Source organism: Acomys russatus, chromosome 24, assembly GCF_903995435.1.
Source record: "Acomys russatus chromosome 24, mAcoRus1.1, whole genome shotgun sequence".
NCBI classification, from domain to species: domain Eukaryota; kingdom Metazoa; phylum Chordata; class Mammalia; order Rodentia; family Muridae; genus Acomys; species Acomys russatus.
Genome location: NC_067160.1, coordinates 16,901,046 through 16,920,043, shown reverse-complemented (window position 1 = coordinate 16,920,043; position 18,998 = coordinate 16,901,046). Strand labels below are relative to the sequence as shown.

General features: G+C 43.5%; 1 pseudogene; it reads right to left on the bottom strand.

Moving 5' to 3' along the window:
• Positions 1–16,752: 16,752 nt before the first annotated feature.
• On the bottom strand, positions 16,753–17,293 carry LOC127207475 (40S ribosomal protein S2-like; annotated as a pseudogene).
• Between the last annotated feature and the right edge of the window lie 1,705 nt (positions 17,294–18,998).

Below are 18,998 nucleotides of genomic sequence, written 5' to 3'. Positions count from 1 at the left end.
AGATTTCACCAGTGAAGCAGACCTTTCTGTTTTGAAAGGTTTTTAACCACTAGCTCAATCATTTATAGTTCAGCTCTTCAGGCTGTATAGTTTTTCTCGATTATGCTTTGGTAGTTTTTAAGTATGAATTTTTTATTGTCGCACAAGATACCTCAGAATTTAACAGCTTAGCCAAATACAGAGGTGTACACCTGTAGTTCCCGCTACTTGTGAGGTACACACCCACACACACACACCGACTTGAGCTCAGAAATGTGAGACCATTCAGACAACAGTGATATCCTCTCAGCAATGACAAAATAAACTTAACGGCTTGGAACAATAAACATGACCTATCTGAAGTCGGGTTCACAAGCAGTTGACCAGATGGCTTCTGGCTTGAGATAAAAGTGGTTCAAGATCCTAGCTGGCTCTTTAGTCAGATGAAAGGCTGGCTGGAGGAGACTCTTCCAAGGTGGGTCATTCATGCCTCTTAGCAGGAGGCCTCATTCCTTCTTTTTCTAAACCAGGAAGGCTTAATTTATCACAGATTGTTTGGCCAAGAGGCTTGCATTTATAATCATGGGATTCTGCCACATAAGCATGGGAACGTAAGTTTAGATACCCAAGCACGTGCATGAAAGCTGATGTGTATGCATGCGTCTCTAACCGCAGCTCTGGGGAGCATAGACTAGTGGATCCTTGGAGCTCAATGGCCAACCAAGCCCAGCAGAGTCAGTGAGCTCCACTTGAGAGAGTGAGAACCAGTCTCAAAAAATAAAATGCAGAAACAGGAAGTGGTGGCTTTAATTCCAGCATTCTGGAGGCAGAGGCAGGTGGATCTCTGTGAGTTCGAGGCCAGCCTGGTCTACAGTGTGAGTTCTGGGACAGCCAGGGCTACATGGAAAAACCCTGTCTCAAAGAAACAAACAATAATAACGGTGCAAAGTGATGGAGTCAAGAAAAACACTCAGCATCCGGGTGTGGTGGCGTATGCCTTTAATCCCAGCACTTAAGAGGCAGAGACAGGTAGATTGCTGTGAGTTCCAGGCCAGCTTGGTCTACAAAGCGAGTCCAGGACACCCAAGGCTACACAGAGAAACCCTGTCTTGAAAAAACAAAACAAAAACCAAAAAAGAAAGAAAAACAGCAGTGACTTTTGGCTTCCATTAATTCACATGTGTTTACATACCTACATTCACATGGGTACACACACATACCATACACAGAAAACATTTACTCTCATCTATAACATCCATTAGGAGAGGCTTTTCAATTTCCTTTGAGATTAGCCATCATACTCCTTTCCCTGTCTCTTCAACTAGCCCCCTCTAATTTCTTGTCTCTCTAGAATCTCTGTTCTGTATGTGAATGAAAAAGTTGTATTTGTCTTTCTCACTTTTGCCTATTTCTTATTTTTTAGTTTTTAGGTTTTGTTTTGTTTTGTTTTGTTTTGTTTTTAGTCTTTCAAGACAGGGTTTCTCTGTGCTGAGTTTTGCTTATTTCACTTAACATGGTGATTTCCAGTTTTTTCCATTTTCTTATAGAGGATAGTCTTTGATGACATGATTTTTTTCTTTGTGGTGGAATAAAACGCCATTGAGCTTATATACCTAGACCAATCAACTAATTTTGCTGTTGTGAATAGTGTCACGTAAACATGGGTTTATAGGTAAGTTTCTCTATTATATTGTAGTTTTGATTCTTTCAGGTACATACATACTTGAGACTGGGACAGTAACATCATGAAGTTTGCCAGGTGTTGTGGCACATGCCTTTAGTACCAGAACTTGGGAGACAAAGGCAGGCAGATCTCTGTGAGTTCAAGGCCAGCCTGATCTACAAAGTGAGTCTAAGACAGCCAGGGTTATTACACAGAGAAACTCTGTCTTGAAAAAAACAAAAACAAAAACAAAAACATGGGTTCTATTTTTAGGTTTTTTTTTTTTTAAGCTTTGTGTTAATTCATTGTTTCATATCATGCACCCTAATCCCACTCATCTCCCTGTCCTTTTGTATCTGCCCTTTGCCCTTGCAGCTCCTCCTCCCCCCCAAAACAACAACAACAAAACATCTCATACTGGAAGCTGTGGTATATCACAGTGTGTTACACATCTTTCCTTGCAAATGTTCATTGCAGTGAACCATTGGTCTGGTGTGAAGCCACTGGCTTCACTATCAATACAGTATTCTCACCAGAACTCCTCTCAGTCTCTTGTTGCCCTGTGTCATGGAGATCCTGCGCCTTTGGATCTGCAGGACTGGCCCCTTCACATGCTCCAGCAGTTCATAGATGGGGTAGATGTTGAGGTGGGCCAACTCCAAGCCCTGGGTTGGTCAGCCTGCTAGCACCCCGCCACCAGGGTGAGTTCTCCAGCACTGCCCCTTCTAGCTCACCCAATGCTGCAGCCATCAAAGGGCAGGGCCAGCTCTCCTGCTCTCCTGAGCCCCTGCCTCTAGGGCCAGCTCTATTGTGCTGCCCAGAAAAGGGAAAGGGAAAGAGTGCTGCAGCTGCTGAGGGGCAGGGAGACGCTCTGAAGCTCTCAGGACCCTGGAGTCAGTTCTCCCATGCCCACCAGAGTCCTGTAGCCAGTGAGAGGCAGGCCAGTTTTGTACAGCCCTTGGACATCTGCGTGGTCCAAGGTGACAGCCCAGACCACGGACATACTCATTGCCTTTGGTTGTAACGTGGGCCATGGACATTGACACAGACCCCTGCTGCAGCAGTGGCCATGGATCCAGACAAGGCCCTCAGTGGTAGCATTGGCTGGGACTTTACCATGGCCTCAGGTGGCAAGACAGGCTGCTCACATCAGGCTATTCTTCACCCGCACATCTCGAGAGCCACCCCTCTTCATAGTGGGGCGATAGAAAGAGTAGCAGGAAGGCTTGAGTTATGCAGGGGCTCTTTATTCCATGGAAGCCTATTTGTCAGTGTTCTTGCTGTTACTCCCTGCACCACTGGAGCCGTGTTCAGAAGGTGCTTGCCTATGCCTGCATTTTCACCTGCTTTCCCCTGTTAGTGTCAACGTTTCAAGCTTTACTCAAGATCTTTGGTCCATTTGGATTGATTTTTTTAATCAGGGTGAGAAATAAGGATGGAGCTTCAGTTTTCTACAGGTGGACTCCAATTTTCTCAGTATCTGTTTTGAATAGGTTGTTTCTTCTCCAACATGTTTATTGGGTTTTTGTTTTGTTTTGTTTTGTTGCACTTTTTTGAAAGAAAGGTAACTATAGCTGTATAGGCTTGTTTGTGTGTTTGTTTGTTTTAGACAAGGTATGTAGCCCTGGCTGTCCTGGAACTGTCAATATAGACCAGGCTGTCCTCATACTTACAGAGAGACCCAACTGCCTCTGCTTCCTGGTGCTGGAATTACAGATGTCTGTAACTGTGCCCAGACTCTATTTCTATTTCATTGTTTTATTTCTATTACACAGGCCATTCTGTTGAAATCAGGTGACATAATACTTCTAGCATTATTCTCTTTTGTCCAGTATTACTTTTAACTATTTGTAGGTTTTGGGGTCTGTGTGTGTGTATATGTGTGTGTGTGTGTGTGTGTGTGTTTCTACATGACTTTGTTTTGTTTTTTGTGATAAATCTCTGTGTAGCCTTAGCTGTCCTGGACTCACTTTGTAAACCAGGCTGGCCTCGAACTCACAGAGGTACACTTGCCTTTGCCTCCCGAGTGCTGAAATTAAAGGTGTGTGCCACCAAGCCCGGCCATGACTTTCTTTTCAAAGAATAAGTCTTAAGGTTTATTTATTTATTATGTATATGGTGTTCTGCTGCATGTGTGCCTGCACAGCAGAAGAGGGCACCAGATCTCATTATAGATGGTTGTGAGCCACCATGTGGTTGCTGGGAATTGAACTCAGGACCTTTGGAAGAGCAGACAGTGCTCTTAACCTCTGAACCATCTTTATATGGTTTTTCGTTTGTTTTTTTGAGACAGGATTTCTCTGTGTAGCCCTGGCTTTCCTGAACTCTCTCTATAGACCAGGCTTGCCTCGAACTCACAGAGATCTGTCTGCCTCTGCCTCTGCTGGGATTAAAGGTATGAGCCACCACCACCCTCTACATGACGTTTAAAGTTTGTTTCTACTTCTGTGGAGAATGTCATTATAATTTAATAAAGATTTAATTGACTCTACATTGCTTTCAGTAATATAGTCATTTTCATAACATTCACTCTGTCCATCTATGAACATGTCATGTCTTTGTTTTCTACTGCCTTCTTCAGCATTTTAAACTTTTTCATTGTGCAGATCTTTCCTTTTCTTGGTTGGATTTATTTATAAAGGTTGCACACCACTTATGTGTGAATGTTTTATAGAACCTTTTCTGATTTCCTTCTCAGCATGTTATTAGCCTACTATTAAAAAACCCTACTGAGTGGATGTGGTGGGGCACGCATATAATCCCACCATTTGTGAGGCAGAGGCAGGCCAATCTCTGTAAATGTGAGGTCAGCCTCTACAGAGTGAGTCCAGGACAGCCAAAGCTACACAGAGATCACCTGTCTCAAAAAACAAAACAAAACGAACAAAAACCAAAACACACACACCCACATACCACACACACACACACACACACACATACACAAACCCTACTGATTTGAATCTGATAATTTTCTGAAAGTGTTTAGAATTTTCAGGTGGAATTTTTATAATTTATTAAAATATAGAAGCCGATATTACCTGAAAATAGGGAAGATCTGACATTTCCATGCTGTATTTATATCACTTTTCTTTTCTCTTACTGCCATGGCTGAGAATTCAGGCACTATATGGAGGCAGAGTGGAGAGGGTAGATTTTGTTACCTTTAATTTTCAGAAAACCTTAAATTTTTTCTTTTTTACCATTTGGTATAATACTGGGTACAGATATGCTGAACCATCCTTGTTTTGTTTTGTTTTGTTGAGTTTTTTGTTTGTTTGAGATAGGGTTTCTCTGTGTAGCTTTGGCTGTCCTGGACTCTCGACTCACTTTGTAGACCAAGATGGCCTTGAACTCACAGCAATCCACCTGCCTCTGCCTCCTAAATGCTGGGATTAAAGGCGTGCACCACCACCACCTGGCCATCCTTGTATCTTTGAAATAAAACCAAGTTAATCACAGTATGTATATGACCTTTTCAATGTGTTGTTAAATTCAGTTTGAAGTGTTTTATTGTATTTTGTGGCTATGCTCGTGGGAAAAATGATGGTCCGTCCATATCATAATGATCTGGTAAGATAGAAAATATTAGTTTTATATTTTTGTTTTTGTTTTACTTTTTTGGTTGTTTTGGGTTTTTGTTTTGGGTTTTTTTTTTTGTTGTTGTTTTTGTTTTTGTTTTTGTTTTTGTTTTTGTTATTGAGGGGGTGTTTTGTTTTGTTTTGTTTTGTTTGAGACAGAGATTCTCTGTGTAGCCTTGGTTGTCCTGGACTTGCTATGTAGACCAGGCTGGCCTTGAACTCACATCAATCTGCCTGTCTCTGCCTCCTGAGTGGTGTGATTACAGGTGTGTGCCACCACGCCCAGCCAGTTTTATATTTTGGTAATAGTCAGTCCATAGTTTCCCTTTTTGCTATATCCTTAGCTAATTAAGACATTTTAAAATTACATCTATTTTTCACTGTGTTAGTATATGTGTGTCCATGCATGCCACAGTGTGCGTGTGGAGGTCAGAGAACATAGTGAAGGAGTTGGCTCCCTTCCCTACCGTATGGGATCTCAATGTAACATGGGCCTTCAGACTTGACAGCAGGTACCTACACCTGCTGAGCCGTCTCTCTGTCCCTCCTTATCTGCATCTGATATCAAAACAAGGTCTTAGAGTGGCTATCACAAAGCTAATGCTAGACTTTTAGACTGAGTTGGTAGCATGTCTTCCCTTTTCATGGAATAGTTTGAGAGATGTTAGTTCTTTAAAAGTCTGACAGAAATCCTTTGTTGGGAAATACTATATTATCACCTCAAGTTTATTTTTCATTATAGATCTGTTTAGTTTTATATCCTATTTTAATTTTGATTATTCACACATGTCTAGAAATTTATATGTTTCTTTTACATATTTTCAATTAGAATACAAGTTTTTGCTGGGTGTGGTGCACGCCTCTAATCTCAGCACTCAGGGGAGGCAGAGGCACACAGATCAAAGTGCGCTCCAGGCCAGCCCGGTCTCCAAATAGAGTCCAGGAAAACCAAGGGTACACAGAGATACCCTGTCTCAAAAAGCAAAACAAAACAAACAAACAAACACCAAATATTTACAGTATTCCTGAATAAGCCTATAGATTTCACTGGTCTCTATTAAAATACCTCCCTTTTTATATTCTTCTGAGGATTTATCTTCTTATTAATCTGTATGTGCTATCTGTGTAAATTCCTGCAATGTGAGTGCAGATGCCCAAGGAAGCCAGAAGAGGGCATCAGATCCCTGGGAGCTGGACCTACATGTGTTTAAGCAGCCCCGTGTGGCACTGATAACAGAACATCAGCCCTTTGGACTAGCAGTATGCATTCTTAGTAGCTGAGCCACCTCTCCACCCTGTCATCTCTATTTATATAGGCCTTCTCTGTCTTATGGTTTGCTTACTTAAGGCTTTGTTGGTCTTCTTTATCTTGCCAGGAAACCAGTTGCTGCTTTCATTGATTTTTCTGTAGCTATTTTTCTTTTATTCTCCAATTCATTACGTTTGTTTCCTTTTATACTGATCTGCAACCCATTGACCATTCAAGATTAGCCAAAGCCGTGTGTTTGTATAGTTTCTCTTGTGGTTGGGTTCTGGGTTGACTCCATTATGGCTTGATTTTAGATATGAGAAATTACTTTTGTGCTTCTGTATTTGTTAAAGCTTACAGTGTTAGCCAGTGTTCTGTTGCTGTGAAGAGACACCGTGACCATGGCAACCCTTATAAAAGGAAGCATTTATTAGGGGCTTGCTTACAGTTTCAGAGGTTTAGTTCGTTGTCAGCATGGCAGGTATACAGGCAGGTGCTGTAGCTCTAGCTGAGAGCTACATCATGATCCTTAGGCAGAGAGATCCTGCGATTGGCATGAGCTTTTGAAGTCTGGAAGCCCATCCCTAGTGACTCTTACTCCAACAAAGCCACACCTCCTAATCCTCTTAATCCTTTCAGATAGTGCAACTCCCTGGTAACTAAGCAGTCATGTATTTTAGCCTATGGGAGCCATTCTTATTCAAAGCACCACATTCCTCTCCCTGACCCCCACATGTAAAAAGTAACTTTTAATTCGCCTGATTTAATTCTTGTCTCCCAGGCTTACTGCCTCCTTCTGCTAACCTAGGCCTAGGCCTAGAATGTTTTCAGCCTCTGAGAATTACTGCTTTATAAACTTGCCCTTTCTAGGTTTTGTTTGTTTGTTTTGTTGTTTTTGTTTGTTTGTTTTGGTTTGTTTTTTGAGACAGGGTTTCTCTGTGTAGCCTTGACTGTCCTGGACTCTCTCTGTAGACGAGGCTGGTCTCAAACTCACAGCAATCTACCTGCCTCAGCTTCCTGAGTGCTGGGATTACACATGCACACCACTGCACTGGCCCGTTCTAGTTCTTTCTGAGCTCTGGCTTCCTGGTTCAACTCAGCTGTTCTGGTTCAAACAGAACAGCTGAGTTGAAGTTGACTGTCCGAGTTGACTGATTCCATCTGGATTCTCTCTCCGTTTCTAACTGAATTGCTCTGCTTGGCCTCAAACTCTAGCAATCTGTTCTAGTCTTCTGGCTTCTTCTCATTCTCTGGCTCGTCCTGCCTTCGCCTGTGTCTGGCTTGTTCTCTCTTTTAACCTCTCTGTAAAACTCTCCCAGTAAAACTGCCTCTGAATTCCATGAACTGAACTGCCATGAACCCACAAACTCAACTCCACTGCCCTCCTCTCAACTCCCTGACTAAATTGAGCTGCCTGAATAGCCCTGACTGGAACTCGGAGATCTGCAAGCCTCTGTCTCCTGAGTGCTGGAATTAATGGTGCATACCATGTCTATGCTTTTTTTTTTTAAACCTGAAACTTGCTCTATACCAGGCTGGCCTTTTACTCATAGATCTGCTTGCCTCTGTCTCCTGGGATTAAAGGCATGACTTTATTCCATCTGGATCACACAGACCTAGAAGGTCTTTGGATGTGATCTCTTGCCAGAGCAGCCAGGTTCTGAGTTCAAAAGTCCCATAGTCTTTCACAGTCTCAAGACTGCTTAAAATTCAAAGTCTTTTCTGAGACTCACAGCAGCAATCTTTTAACTGTAATCCCTGCAAAGTCAAAGTCAAAGAGCAGGCCAATCAATGGCTGGTCCAGCTTGAGACCCATGCTATGTGAGGGAGCCCACCCCTCACACCGCCCAGACGGCCAGGAGCCAGAAGCTGCATAGCCCAGAGACCCAGGATAGAACCACACAACCAAAAAAGAGAGAAAGAGTCAATGAAATGATTCCTAACTATATTCATAGATTCCTGGCCCAATTGTTATCAGAGAGGCTTCACCCAGCAACTGATGGAAACAGATGCGGAGACACACAGCCAAACATTAGGCAGAGCTTGGGTGATCCCTCAGAAGAAGGGAAGGAAGGATTGTAGAAACCAGAGGGGTCAAGGACACCACAAAAAATCCCACAGAATCAACCAACCTGAGACCATAAGAGCTCACAGAAACTAAACCATCAACCAGGGAGCCTTCACGGGCCTGACCTAAGCCCTCCACACATACATTACAGTTGTGTAGTTTGATCTTCTTGTAGGACTCCTAAAAGTGGGAGCAAGAGCTATCTCTGACTCTGTTGTCTGTCTTTGGGACCCTTCCTCCATACTGTGTTGCCTTGCTTAGCCTTCATAGAGGAGAAAGTGCCTAGTTTTGCTGCAATTTGATATGTCATGCTTGGTTGATATCCATGGGCCTTCCCTTTTCTGAGAAGAAATAGAAGGGGAGTGGATGGAGGTGGGGGAAAGGCACTGGGAGGAGAGGATAGAGGGGAATCTGCAGTTGGGATGTAAAATAAGTAAAGTTAAAATTAAACCAAAATAAAAAAAACCAGATCCCATTCTTCCAACACACAGTGGCACAGAATGTATATTACCATTCCAAGAGGGAGGAGAGGGAGCATAGTAAGGAACTACTGGACCAAAACAAGACTGAAAACCAGCAAGGCAAACTCCAAATTCTGCATCTTTGTGTCTTATGTCTAAGTGCTCTTCAATCTCCAACTCCTTTCAGCTTTGTTGACTGCAGCACACTTCTGTCTTTCTCTTGGGTTGGCTCTATGGGGCCCCAGAGGGACCTCTATTTGAGACTCCTGCAGAACCCTGAGGCCCCAAAAAGGCTTGATCTAGGAGCAAAGACAACTCCATGACAGGCCTCAGTTTCTTGTTAGCTAAGAACAGGCCTAAGTCCCCATTCCTCAGAAATGAGCTCATTGGCTACTGGGAATACCACAAAAAATGGGCAGACACTCAAGGATGGCCTAGCCACTTGGTCAAAGGAAGATAATATTGCTGAAGGTTGGCTTACTGCTGGTCTAATTGCTTAAGGATGATGTACTGCCCTTCTGGAAATCTCTTGTCTTATGGTTAACTCATGACCCTGACTAACTTTGCCCGCACTTTTTCAGTGTGAATGCTCCAAATAAACAAACAAAAAAAGAGCCTGTGAGCTCGCCTCTGAGTGGACGTTTTGTCTAAGTGGTGACTCCAGCATGCTGGATTTCTACAGAATAAACACTCTTTGTTGCTTGCATACTATTTGAGTCTGGAGTCTTTTCTCCAGTGCTTTCAGGACCCTAACAGTTCCACTCCCTGATAGTAGCTTTCTTCAGCTGGTATCCCATGACTCTGGCATCTCCAACATCTTGGGATCTCCAACACTATCCAGGCTTCACCTTCACAGCTTCACACAATGGCCTCTCGGGGCCTCCATGCAGGGACACCCCTGACACATGCCTGGCCCCAACAGCTTTCCTTAGCTACAGAGAGATTCCACAATGCCTTTCTTGTATCCTTGATCTAAAGCCAGAGCCATTATGTGTCAAAGCTGCCAAGCTCTACTGCTTACCAGAATTTGGCTCTCTCCTTCAAATACATTGGCATCAGCTTTCTGGTTTTGATGCTTTCCTTCACTGCTAAAGCTCTCCTTTAATTCCTTTTCACAATTTGGAAGCTTAGCTGGGTGGGGTTTTGCCCAGAGATCACCACTCCCTTCACCCTACTTAGCATCAGGCTTTAAACTTTAAACTTTCTATTCCCCTGAGCACTGGACTTGGCTCCAACATTACATTTCCAGGTGCTCCTTTTCCCTTCAAACTGTACATTTTGTTTTTTCCTGTATCATTATCGATCTCCCTAAGAATGACCACGATTAACCAAGCAACACAGTCAGTATTAGGTTGTCTTGAAATCTCTACCAATTCCAACTCCTTTAATCCAAAAGTCTTCAACTTAGCTTCAGGCAAAAATTTTTTTTTGCATTTTTTTTATTAATTTATTCTTGTTACATCTCAATGTTTATCCCATCCCTTGTATCCTCCCATTCCTCCCCCCCCCCCCATTTTCCCATTATTCCCCTCCCCTATAACTGTTCCTGAGGGGGATTACATCCCCCTATATATTCTCATAGGGTATCAAGTCTCTTCTTGGCTACCTGCTGTCCTTCTTCTGAGTGCCACCAGGTCTCCCCCTCCAGGGGACATGGTCAAATGTGAGGCACCAGAGTACGTGAGAAAGTCGTATCACACTCTCCACTCAACTGTGGAGAATATTCTGACCATTGGCTAGATCTGGGAAGGGGTTTAAAGTTTACCTCCTGTATTGTCCTTGGCTGGTGCCTTAGTTTGAGCGGGACCCCTGGGCCCAGATCTGCCTATCATATTGTTCTACTTGTAGATTTCTAGGACCCTCTGTATCCTTTTATTTTGCTGTTCTCCCATGCGTCTCTCATTTAGAGTCCCAATAGGATGCCTTCCCCTCTGTCCCAGTTTCCTGGTAAGTGCAGCTATTCCACTCCTTGGAATATACCCAGAAGATGCTCCAGCACACAACAAGAAAATTTGCTCAACCATGTTCATAGCAGCCTTATTCATAATAGCCAGAACATGGAAACAGCCTAAGTGTCCCTCAGTAGAAGAGTGGATAAAGAAACTGTGGTACATATACACTATGGAATACTACTCAGCTATTAAAAACAAGGAATTCCCGAAATTTGTGGATAAATGGATTGAGCTAGAAATGATCATAATGAGTGAGTTAACCCAGAAGCAGAAAGAATCAAATGGTATATACTCACTTATATCTGCATACTAGCCCAAGGGGCATGTCCCACAAAAGCCTTCACTTTTCAGGCAATATTTTAAGACAGGGCCAGAAGCCAAAATATCACAAGAATGGTCCCTAGGCCACTTACTAATATTCTCTCCGTCTGAAATTTCCTCAGCTGGGCCCCATAGTTCAAATTGTTCTCAGCACTGTCTTTCATGCCCCTACTAGGACAGCCCATTAAGCCCCACTTAAAGCATCCAACTGCATATCAAGTCCAAAGTCCCAAAGGTTTTCATATTCCTCCAGCAAATAGCATGCTCAGGCTTGTCTCAGTAATACCCCCACTTCTGGTACCAATTTCTGTCTTAGTCGTTATCCTATTGCTATGAAGAGACACCATAAAAAGACACCTCTTATTTTTAAAAGCCTTTAAATGGGCCTAGCTTACAGGTTCAGAGGTTTAGTCCATTATCATCATGGCAGGGAGCATGGCAGCACACAGGCAGGCCCTGGAGCAGCAGCTGAGAGTTCTATGTCATGATCCATGGGCAGAGAAATTTTGGCCTTGGCATGGGCTTTTGAAAATTCAAAACCCACTCTCAGTGAAACACTTCCTCCAACAAAATTAAACCACCACATTTAGAGTGTTGTTCTGAAGAACGTAGAGAAAATACCTTACAGATGTGTGCTGAGATCTTTGGTTACAATTCACTCTACAGCGTCCTTGTTAATTTTGGGTGTGTAGATGGGATCTGTCGATGAGAGGCATTTTGAAGGGGCTATGACAGTAACTGGGTCTATTTCTCTACCTATAGAATACATTTTATAAAACTGAATGCAAGAATGTGTAGCATATATGTATTTAAAATTGCCATATCATCTGCATGGATTGTTCAGGTTCAAAACGTTCAAGTAACGAAAATTGCATTAAGTCTGGTAATTCCTTTGTGGTGATCAAGAGCTTAGAAAGCAGCAAAGCAGATGGCTCAGCAGTTAAGAGCACCAGCTGGGGGCTCTTCCAGAGGATCTGTGTTTGATCCCAGCACCCATATAGCGATCACAACTGTCTATAACTCCAGTTCCAGAGGATCGGATGTCCTCTTCTGGTCTCCCAGAGCACTGCATACATGCAGGGAGAACATTCATAACCATAAAATAATACAATAAAATAACTTTAAATAAAAATAAATAAGTAAGCCAGGCATGGTGCTACACGCCTATCACCCCAGCACTCAGGAGGCAGAGGCAGGCAGATCTCTGTGAGTTCCAGGCCAGCCTGGTCTACAAAGAGAGTCCAAGTCCAGGACAGCCAGGGATGTTACACAGAGAAATGTTGTCTCAAAAAATTAAAAACAAACAAGTAGAAGGTAAGTAAATAGAAAAAAAGTGGGCATAGTTTATTCTGAGACAAGTATTAAACCAAAACTCATGAGACTGAGTGATATGTTGTAAGTTTCGTGTCTTTGAAGACATTAGATGGCTGGGTGATGCACGCCTTTAATCCCAGCACTTGGGAGGCAAGGGCAGGCAGATCTCTATGTTTGAGGCCAGCCTGGTCTACAAAGTGAGTCTAGGACAGCCAGGGCTGTTACACAGAGAAACCCTGTCTCCGGGGGCGGGGGAGGGAGATGTTGATGGGAAGGAGGAACTGACTATAGAATAAATTCCCACAGTGCCCCACAGCGAAGCAAGGGAGCAGTTTGATGAGAATTTTATCATGAGCAACTGGGAACAGAAGCCACAATTTATAGCCGGGCATGGTGGCGGGAGACAGAGGAAGGCAGCTGTGAGTTTGAGGCCAGCCTGGTCTACAAAGCGAGTCTAGAACAGCCAAGGAGACACAGAGAAACCCTGAAGAAGAAGAAGAAGAAGAAAGAAGAAGAAGAAGAAGAAGGAGAAGGAGAAGGAGAAGGAGAAGGAGAAGGAGAAGGAGAAGGAGAAGGAGAAGGAGAAGGAGAAGGAGAAGGAGAAGGAGAAGAAGCCACAATTTACTTAACTTGAATTGTGTTGGCTATAAAGAGGAAAGGCAGGGCTGCACCAAGGTGGAGAAGAAGACTGGGCATAGGAGGGCCCCCTATAAGGAGGAGCACCCTTGCCTCTGGTTGGGTAGGCACTGCATTCAGGATGTGATGCCATCATAGGAACTGGTACAGGATCTGAGGGAATGTTTTAAAATGTATTGAAGGAAACCTGGGCGTGTGGTTCAGTGGTAGAACATGAATCTAGCAGGTACGAGGCCCTGGATCAATTCTAAATGGTCTTTTGTTCACTTGAGCCTGCATCCAGCTACTGTTTAACCCCTCCATCTTCCTTTCCATTTCTGACAATGTCCACTAAACTGAAGACATTTTTGAAATGTTCTGCTCATCACATATAACCTTGAAGGTCTTCATCTGTATCCGCTTATTTAGAGGGGTCAGGTTGGATTCATTCTTTAAGGATTTAATTGACCTTTTGTTTTTTGAGACAGAGTTTCTGTGTGCAGCCCTGGCTGTCCTGGACTTGCTCTGTAGACCAGGCTGGTCTCAAACTCACAGCAATCCACCTGCCTCTGCCTCCCGAGTGCTGGGATTAAAGGCGTGCTCACTGACTTTCTTAATATTGTTCTTTTGAGGTGGGGGATGTAGAGGACATCTTCTGCAGCACTGGAGGATTTTAACAGTTTTTAACCTCAACACTAACTAGATTGGTGGTAAAAAGCGGTGAAAAATGCATGTCTTAGACTGACCAGTTGATTGTGGTGAGAGTAAAACCCAGGACCTTGCACGGGCCTGACACTGCATAACCTGAAACTGCTTATCACCCCAGATCTCAGCGACCCAAGTCCTTCTTTTGGTTTCTGAGGGAAGCCAAACATGTGTGCATACACATACATAGACTCATCTATACATACATAGTAAAAATTGAAAAATAAATATATGGGTACCTAGTTCAGTCACCTGCTTCTTATGACTGAGAGGTATTAATTTATTTTTCTTCCTAAATATTATATGTATATCATGCCATCTATATAGTATCTCATATATGCTCTTCTTTTTATTTATCTAGTTATTTTATTTAGTATACAGTGTTCTGTCTGCCTGTATACCTGCACGCCAGAAGATGGCACCAGATCTCATTATAGATGGTTGTGAGCCACCATGTGGTTGCTGAGAATTGAAGTCAGGACCTTTGGAAGAGCAGCCAGTGCTCTGAGCCATCTCTCTAGCCCAAGATGTTAATTCTGGGATTCGAACTCAGGACCTCTGGAAAAGCAGACCTATCTTTTCTTTTTAAAGTCACGGCTTCATGTGGCCTACTTAGGTTGGCCTCCAATTCACCATGGAGCTGAAAATGGTCTTGAGCTTCTCACCCCATCCCCACCCGGGCCCTGCCTCCACCTCCTGAGTGCTGGGATTACAAGCATGCATGTCAGATTTTCTGAAATTTAATTTAATTTTTTTATGCATATGTGTGATTTCTCTATGTGCATGCCTGGTGCCTTCAGAGGCCAAAGAGGCATCAGATACACTGGAACTGGAGTTACAGGCAGTTGGAACCACCATGTGAGTATTGGGACTCTAACCTGGGTGCTCTGGAAGACAAGCCTGGGCCCTTAACTGCTAAGCCATCTTTCCAGCCCCTACACCTTTTTTTTTTTTTTTAATATGCCTTTTAAAGCCATTTGTATTGCAAGCTATAATTATACCTCTAGTGTACTTTCCCCAATACTATTTCTGTCCCACCCACATGTACAATTATTTTTACAGTATGTAAATTTTTATCTCCTTGCTGAAACTAGCAAGGAATAGAGATTTCACTTTAACATCTCATACACACTGCTTCCAGGGGCACCTGATAGGAGCAGTGCCTACAGGGAGCCATCGGATGGGTACAGCATTCTGTTAATAGTAGGCTTGGAGCTGAGAGCAACTTCTCTACTTGGGATGAGAGAGACTGTCTTTCAGAACATAGGAGAACAAGTCCTCTGTGTATCTAAGAAGATGAGAGGACGTATAGTTACACAGGAATGAACTGAGCAAATTCTTTTACCATACTCACTCTGCATACCCTCCGCTGTGCTAGCTCTGCTGCAGGCATTTTTAGATGTGTTCCGTGAAGGTTTGTGGGATAATTTATTCTGAGCCAAGAACTAAATCTATTCTCGTTTATGTTATGCAAAGTGATGTCTGTGTGATGATGGTTCATATGGAAACAAAATATTGTCCTGCATGTTTCCTAGCACAAAAATTCTGGGAGACTCCAATTGTTTATGGAAAGCGTTACTTAGGGGAAAAGTTAGTTTCTCTTTTATATTTAAGTGATAGACTTTCAGTTGCATATGTAAACAACTAGCAAAAATATTTATGAAATAAATACTGGTTGCTACATAGGATTTTATAATCAATGTAAAATGAAAATCTTGTTTGTTTACTTCTTCTTCTTCTTCTTCTTCTTCTTCTTCTTCTTCTTCTTCTTCTTCTTCATCTTTTTCTTCTTCTTCTTCTTCTTCTTCTTCTTCTTCTTCATCTTTTTCAAGACAGGGTTTCTCTGTGTAGCCTTGCCTGTCCTGGACTCACTTGTAGACCAGGCTGACCTCGAACTCACAGCGATCCACCTGCCTCTGCCTCCCAAGTGCTGGGATCACAGGTGTGTGCCACCATGCCCAGCATCTTTTTTTTTTTTTCTTCTTTTCCTGAGACAGGGTTTCTCTGTGTAGCCCTAGCTGTCTTGGAACTCACTCTGCCGACCAGGCTAGTCTCAAACTAAGATCTGCCTGCCTCTGCTTCCTGAGGTCTAGGATTAAAGGTGTGTGCCACCACTGCCTGGCTTTCATTAATTTTTTCCTAACCCTCTACAGTCATAGCCCAGCATCTTTTAAGTGTGTGTGTGTGTGTGTGTGTGTCTTGATGCCACAGTGTGCATGTGGGGGATCAGAAAATAACTTTTGGGAGTTGTTTCCTTCAACTCTGTGGGTCCTGGTGCTTTAAGAGGTCATCAGAGCTAGGCATGCCTTTAATCCTAGTACTTGGGAGGCAGAGGCAGGTGGGTCTCTGTGAGTTCACCCCATTTCACCTCCTATCAGTAGATAGGAGAGAAAGAAGGACAGAGGGGGGAGAGAGAGAGAGAGAGAGAGAGAGAGAGAGAGAGAGAGAGAGAGAGAGAGAGAGAGCCCTGAATCTAATTTTTTCTTCTTCTTGTTTCTTCTTTGAGTACGACTATTAACAAACCGCAACCAGCCCCCTGAATGACCAACAACCACCAACTCTGCCTAGCAGGGGCTCTAGCATTTATATCCCTCTGAAAAGTTCCCAAAATTCCAAACATCACACAATTGCACAAACTATCTATAGCTGGCAAAACCATGCTTCTCCTAGAGCACAAGGCAAATCACAGTCAGCTGCTACAAAGCAGCCCCCTATCCCCACACCTGGGACTAAAATGAAGACATAGTCTTTTTTTTTTTTTTTTTTTTTAAACAGCATTAATTCACTTTATTTTTCTTGGGCAGGGATGAGACGCACCAAAACAGAACCACAGTGGCCTGTCACCTTGCATAGAACAGTGTGTGGCTTGCCAGTCTTGTTCCCCCAGTAGCCTCTCTGCACAGGGACAATGGAAAGCTTGGCCAAGATGATGGCCCCTCGGATGGCAGTGGCTACCTCCTTGGAGCACTTAACACCAAGACCAACGTGACCATTGTAGTCCCCAATAGCGACAAAAGCCTTGAACTTGGTCCGCTGGTCAGCCCGTGTCCGCTTCTGCACTGGCATGATCTTGAGGACCTCATCCTTTAGGGATGCGCCCAGGAAAAAATCAATAATCTCGGATTCCTTAAATGGGCAGGGAGAACAGATAAATCTCCTCCAAGGACTTGATCTTCATGTCCTTAACCAGGCGGCCCAGCTTGGTGATGGGGATCCACTCCTTGTCTTTGGCTTTACCTCCACGAGCCCCGCGGCCTCGACCACGGCCACGGCCACGACCGTGGCCCCTAAAACCGCTGCCTGATCTTCCTCGGAAGCTGCCTCGCCCTCCTAATCCTGGGCCCCCGGGTCCTCCGGACCCTCCCGCTGCACCGGCGTCATTCGCCATTTGGTGTTTTCCCGAGGAAGAAAAAACTGAGGCTATATTCTTATAACATTTCTGTGGGGTTTTTTTGGTTTGGTTTGTTTTGGTTTGTTTTGGTTTGGTTCTGGAGACAGGGTTTCTCTGTGTAATAACTCTGCCTGTCCTGGAGAACAGGCTGGCCTCGAACTCAAGCGATCTGCCTGCCTCTGCTGTCCAAGTGCTGGGACTACAGGTGTGTACCACCACGCCTGGCTTCAACCAGTTTCAAACATTTTATCCATCCATTCAATATGAGCATACACTGTATGAGTGGGTGAGGTGTGCATACACATGAATATGTGGGTCACACATGGGCCCATGCAGAAGTCAGGACAGGGTGTGGGTGTTCTGTTCCACCACGGTCTACCTTGAGACAATCTCTTACTAAACTGGAAAAATTGGCTTGCTGGCCAATGAGCTATTGGGATCTGCCTGCCTTACCAACTCAATGCTGGCATTATAACCAGTAGCAAAAGCCTGCAACCCTGCCTGGCTTTTACATGAGCGCTGGGGACTTGAACTCTGATCCTCCTGCTTGCAGAGCAAATGCTATTACTGTGCCATCTCCCTAACCCTGAACAGTTTTTAAACATATGAGACAGGATCTTACTTTGTAGTCCAGGCTGACCTGGAACTCAAGATTTTCTTGCTTCAGTGTTGAGATTGCAGGCAAATTTAGTATGAGAGTGTATTCACAGAGAATAGTATTGACAGTTCCTTGCGTGTTTAAATCCCTATAATATTCTATTGCAGTTTTGGGTACTTCCTAGATATTTACTAAACAGCAGCCAATGAAAGTATGAGGAGTGTCAGAATCTCTTACAAAGATTAACACCCTCCAGAGAGTTAAAAAAATTTTTTTCTTATTTTAGTTCTTTTGTGTATGAGTGTTTTTGCCTACATGTATGTAAGTCTATCATATGTACCTAGAGATTTCAGAAAGGAGACTCGTATTCCCTAGAAACGGAGTTATGGATGATCATGAACAGCCATATGGGTGTTGGGAACCTAACCCAGGTCCTCTGGAAGAGCTGCCAGCACTCTTAACTGCTGAGTCTGTCCAGCCCCCATCATAGAATTTTAAATTTGACTAAAGCGGACTAATGTTCATGTGTGTACTGTATAGTACCAAGTAGTGCTTCATTGTGTCATTAATAAAAAACAAAAACTAAAAGCTAAAAACTTACAGGGAGCCAGGCTTAGTGTCTCACGCCTTTAATCCCAGCAGAGGCAAGCAGATCTCTGTGAATTCATGGCCAGCCTGGTCTGGTGAGACCCTGCCTCAAGCATTCAAAAAACAAACAAACAAACAAACAAAAAACAAAAGGCCTGTCTTCCCAGGCAATTCTAGTTTATGGAAAGCTGACAATTAAAAACTAAACACCAGGGACTGGAGAGATGGGTCACTGGTTAAGAACACTATCCTGGGGCTGGAAAGTTGGCGCAAAGGTTAAGAGCACCCGTTTGTTATTCCAAAGGTCCTCAGTTCAGTTCCCAGCAACCACATGGCGGCTGACAACCATCTATAGTGAGATCTGGTGTGCAGGTGTACATACAGATAGAACATGGTATACATAGTAAATAAATAAATCTTGAAGAAAAAAAAAAAAAAAGAACACTATCCCGCTCTTCCAAAGGACCCAGGTTCAGTTCCCAGCACCCACATGGCAGCTCACGGCTGTCTGTAACT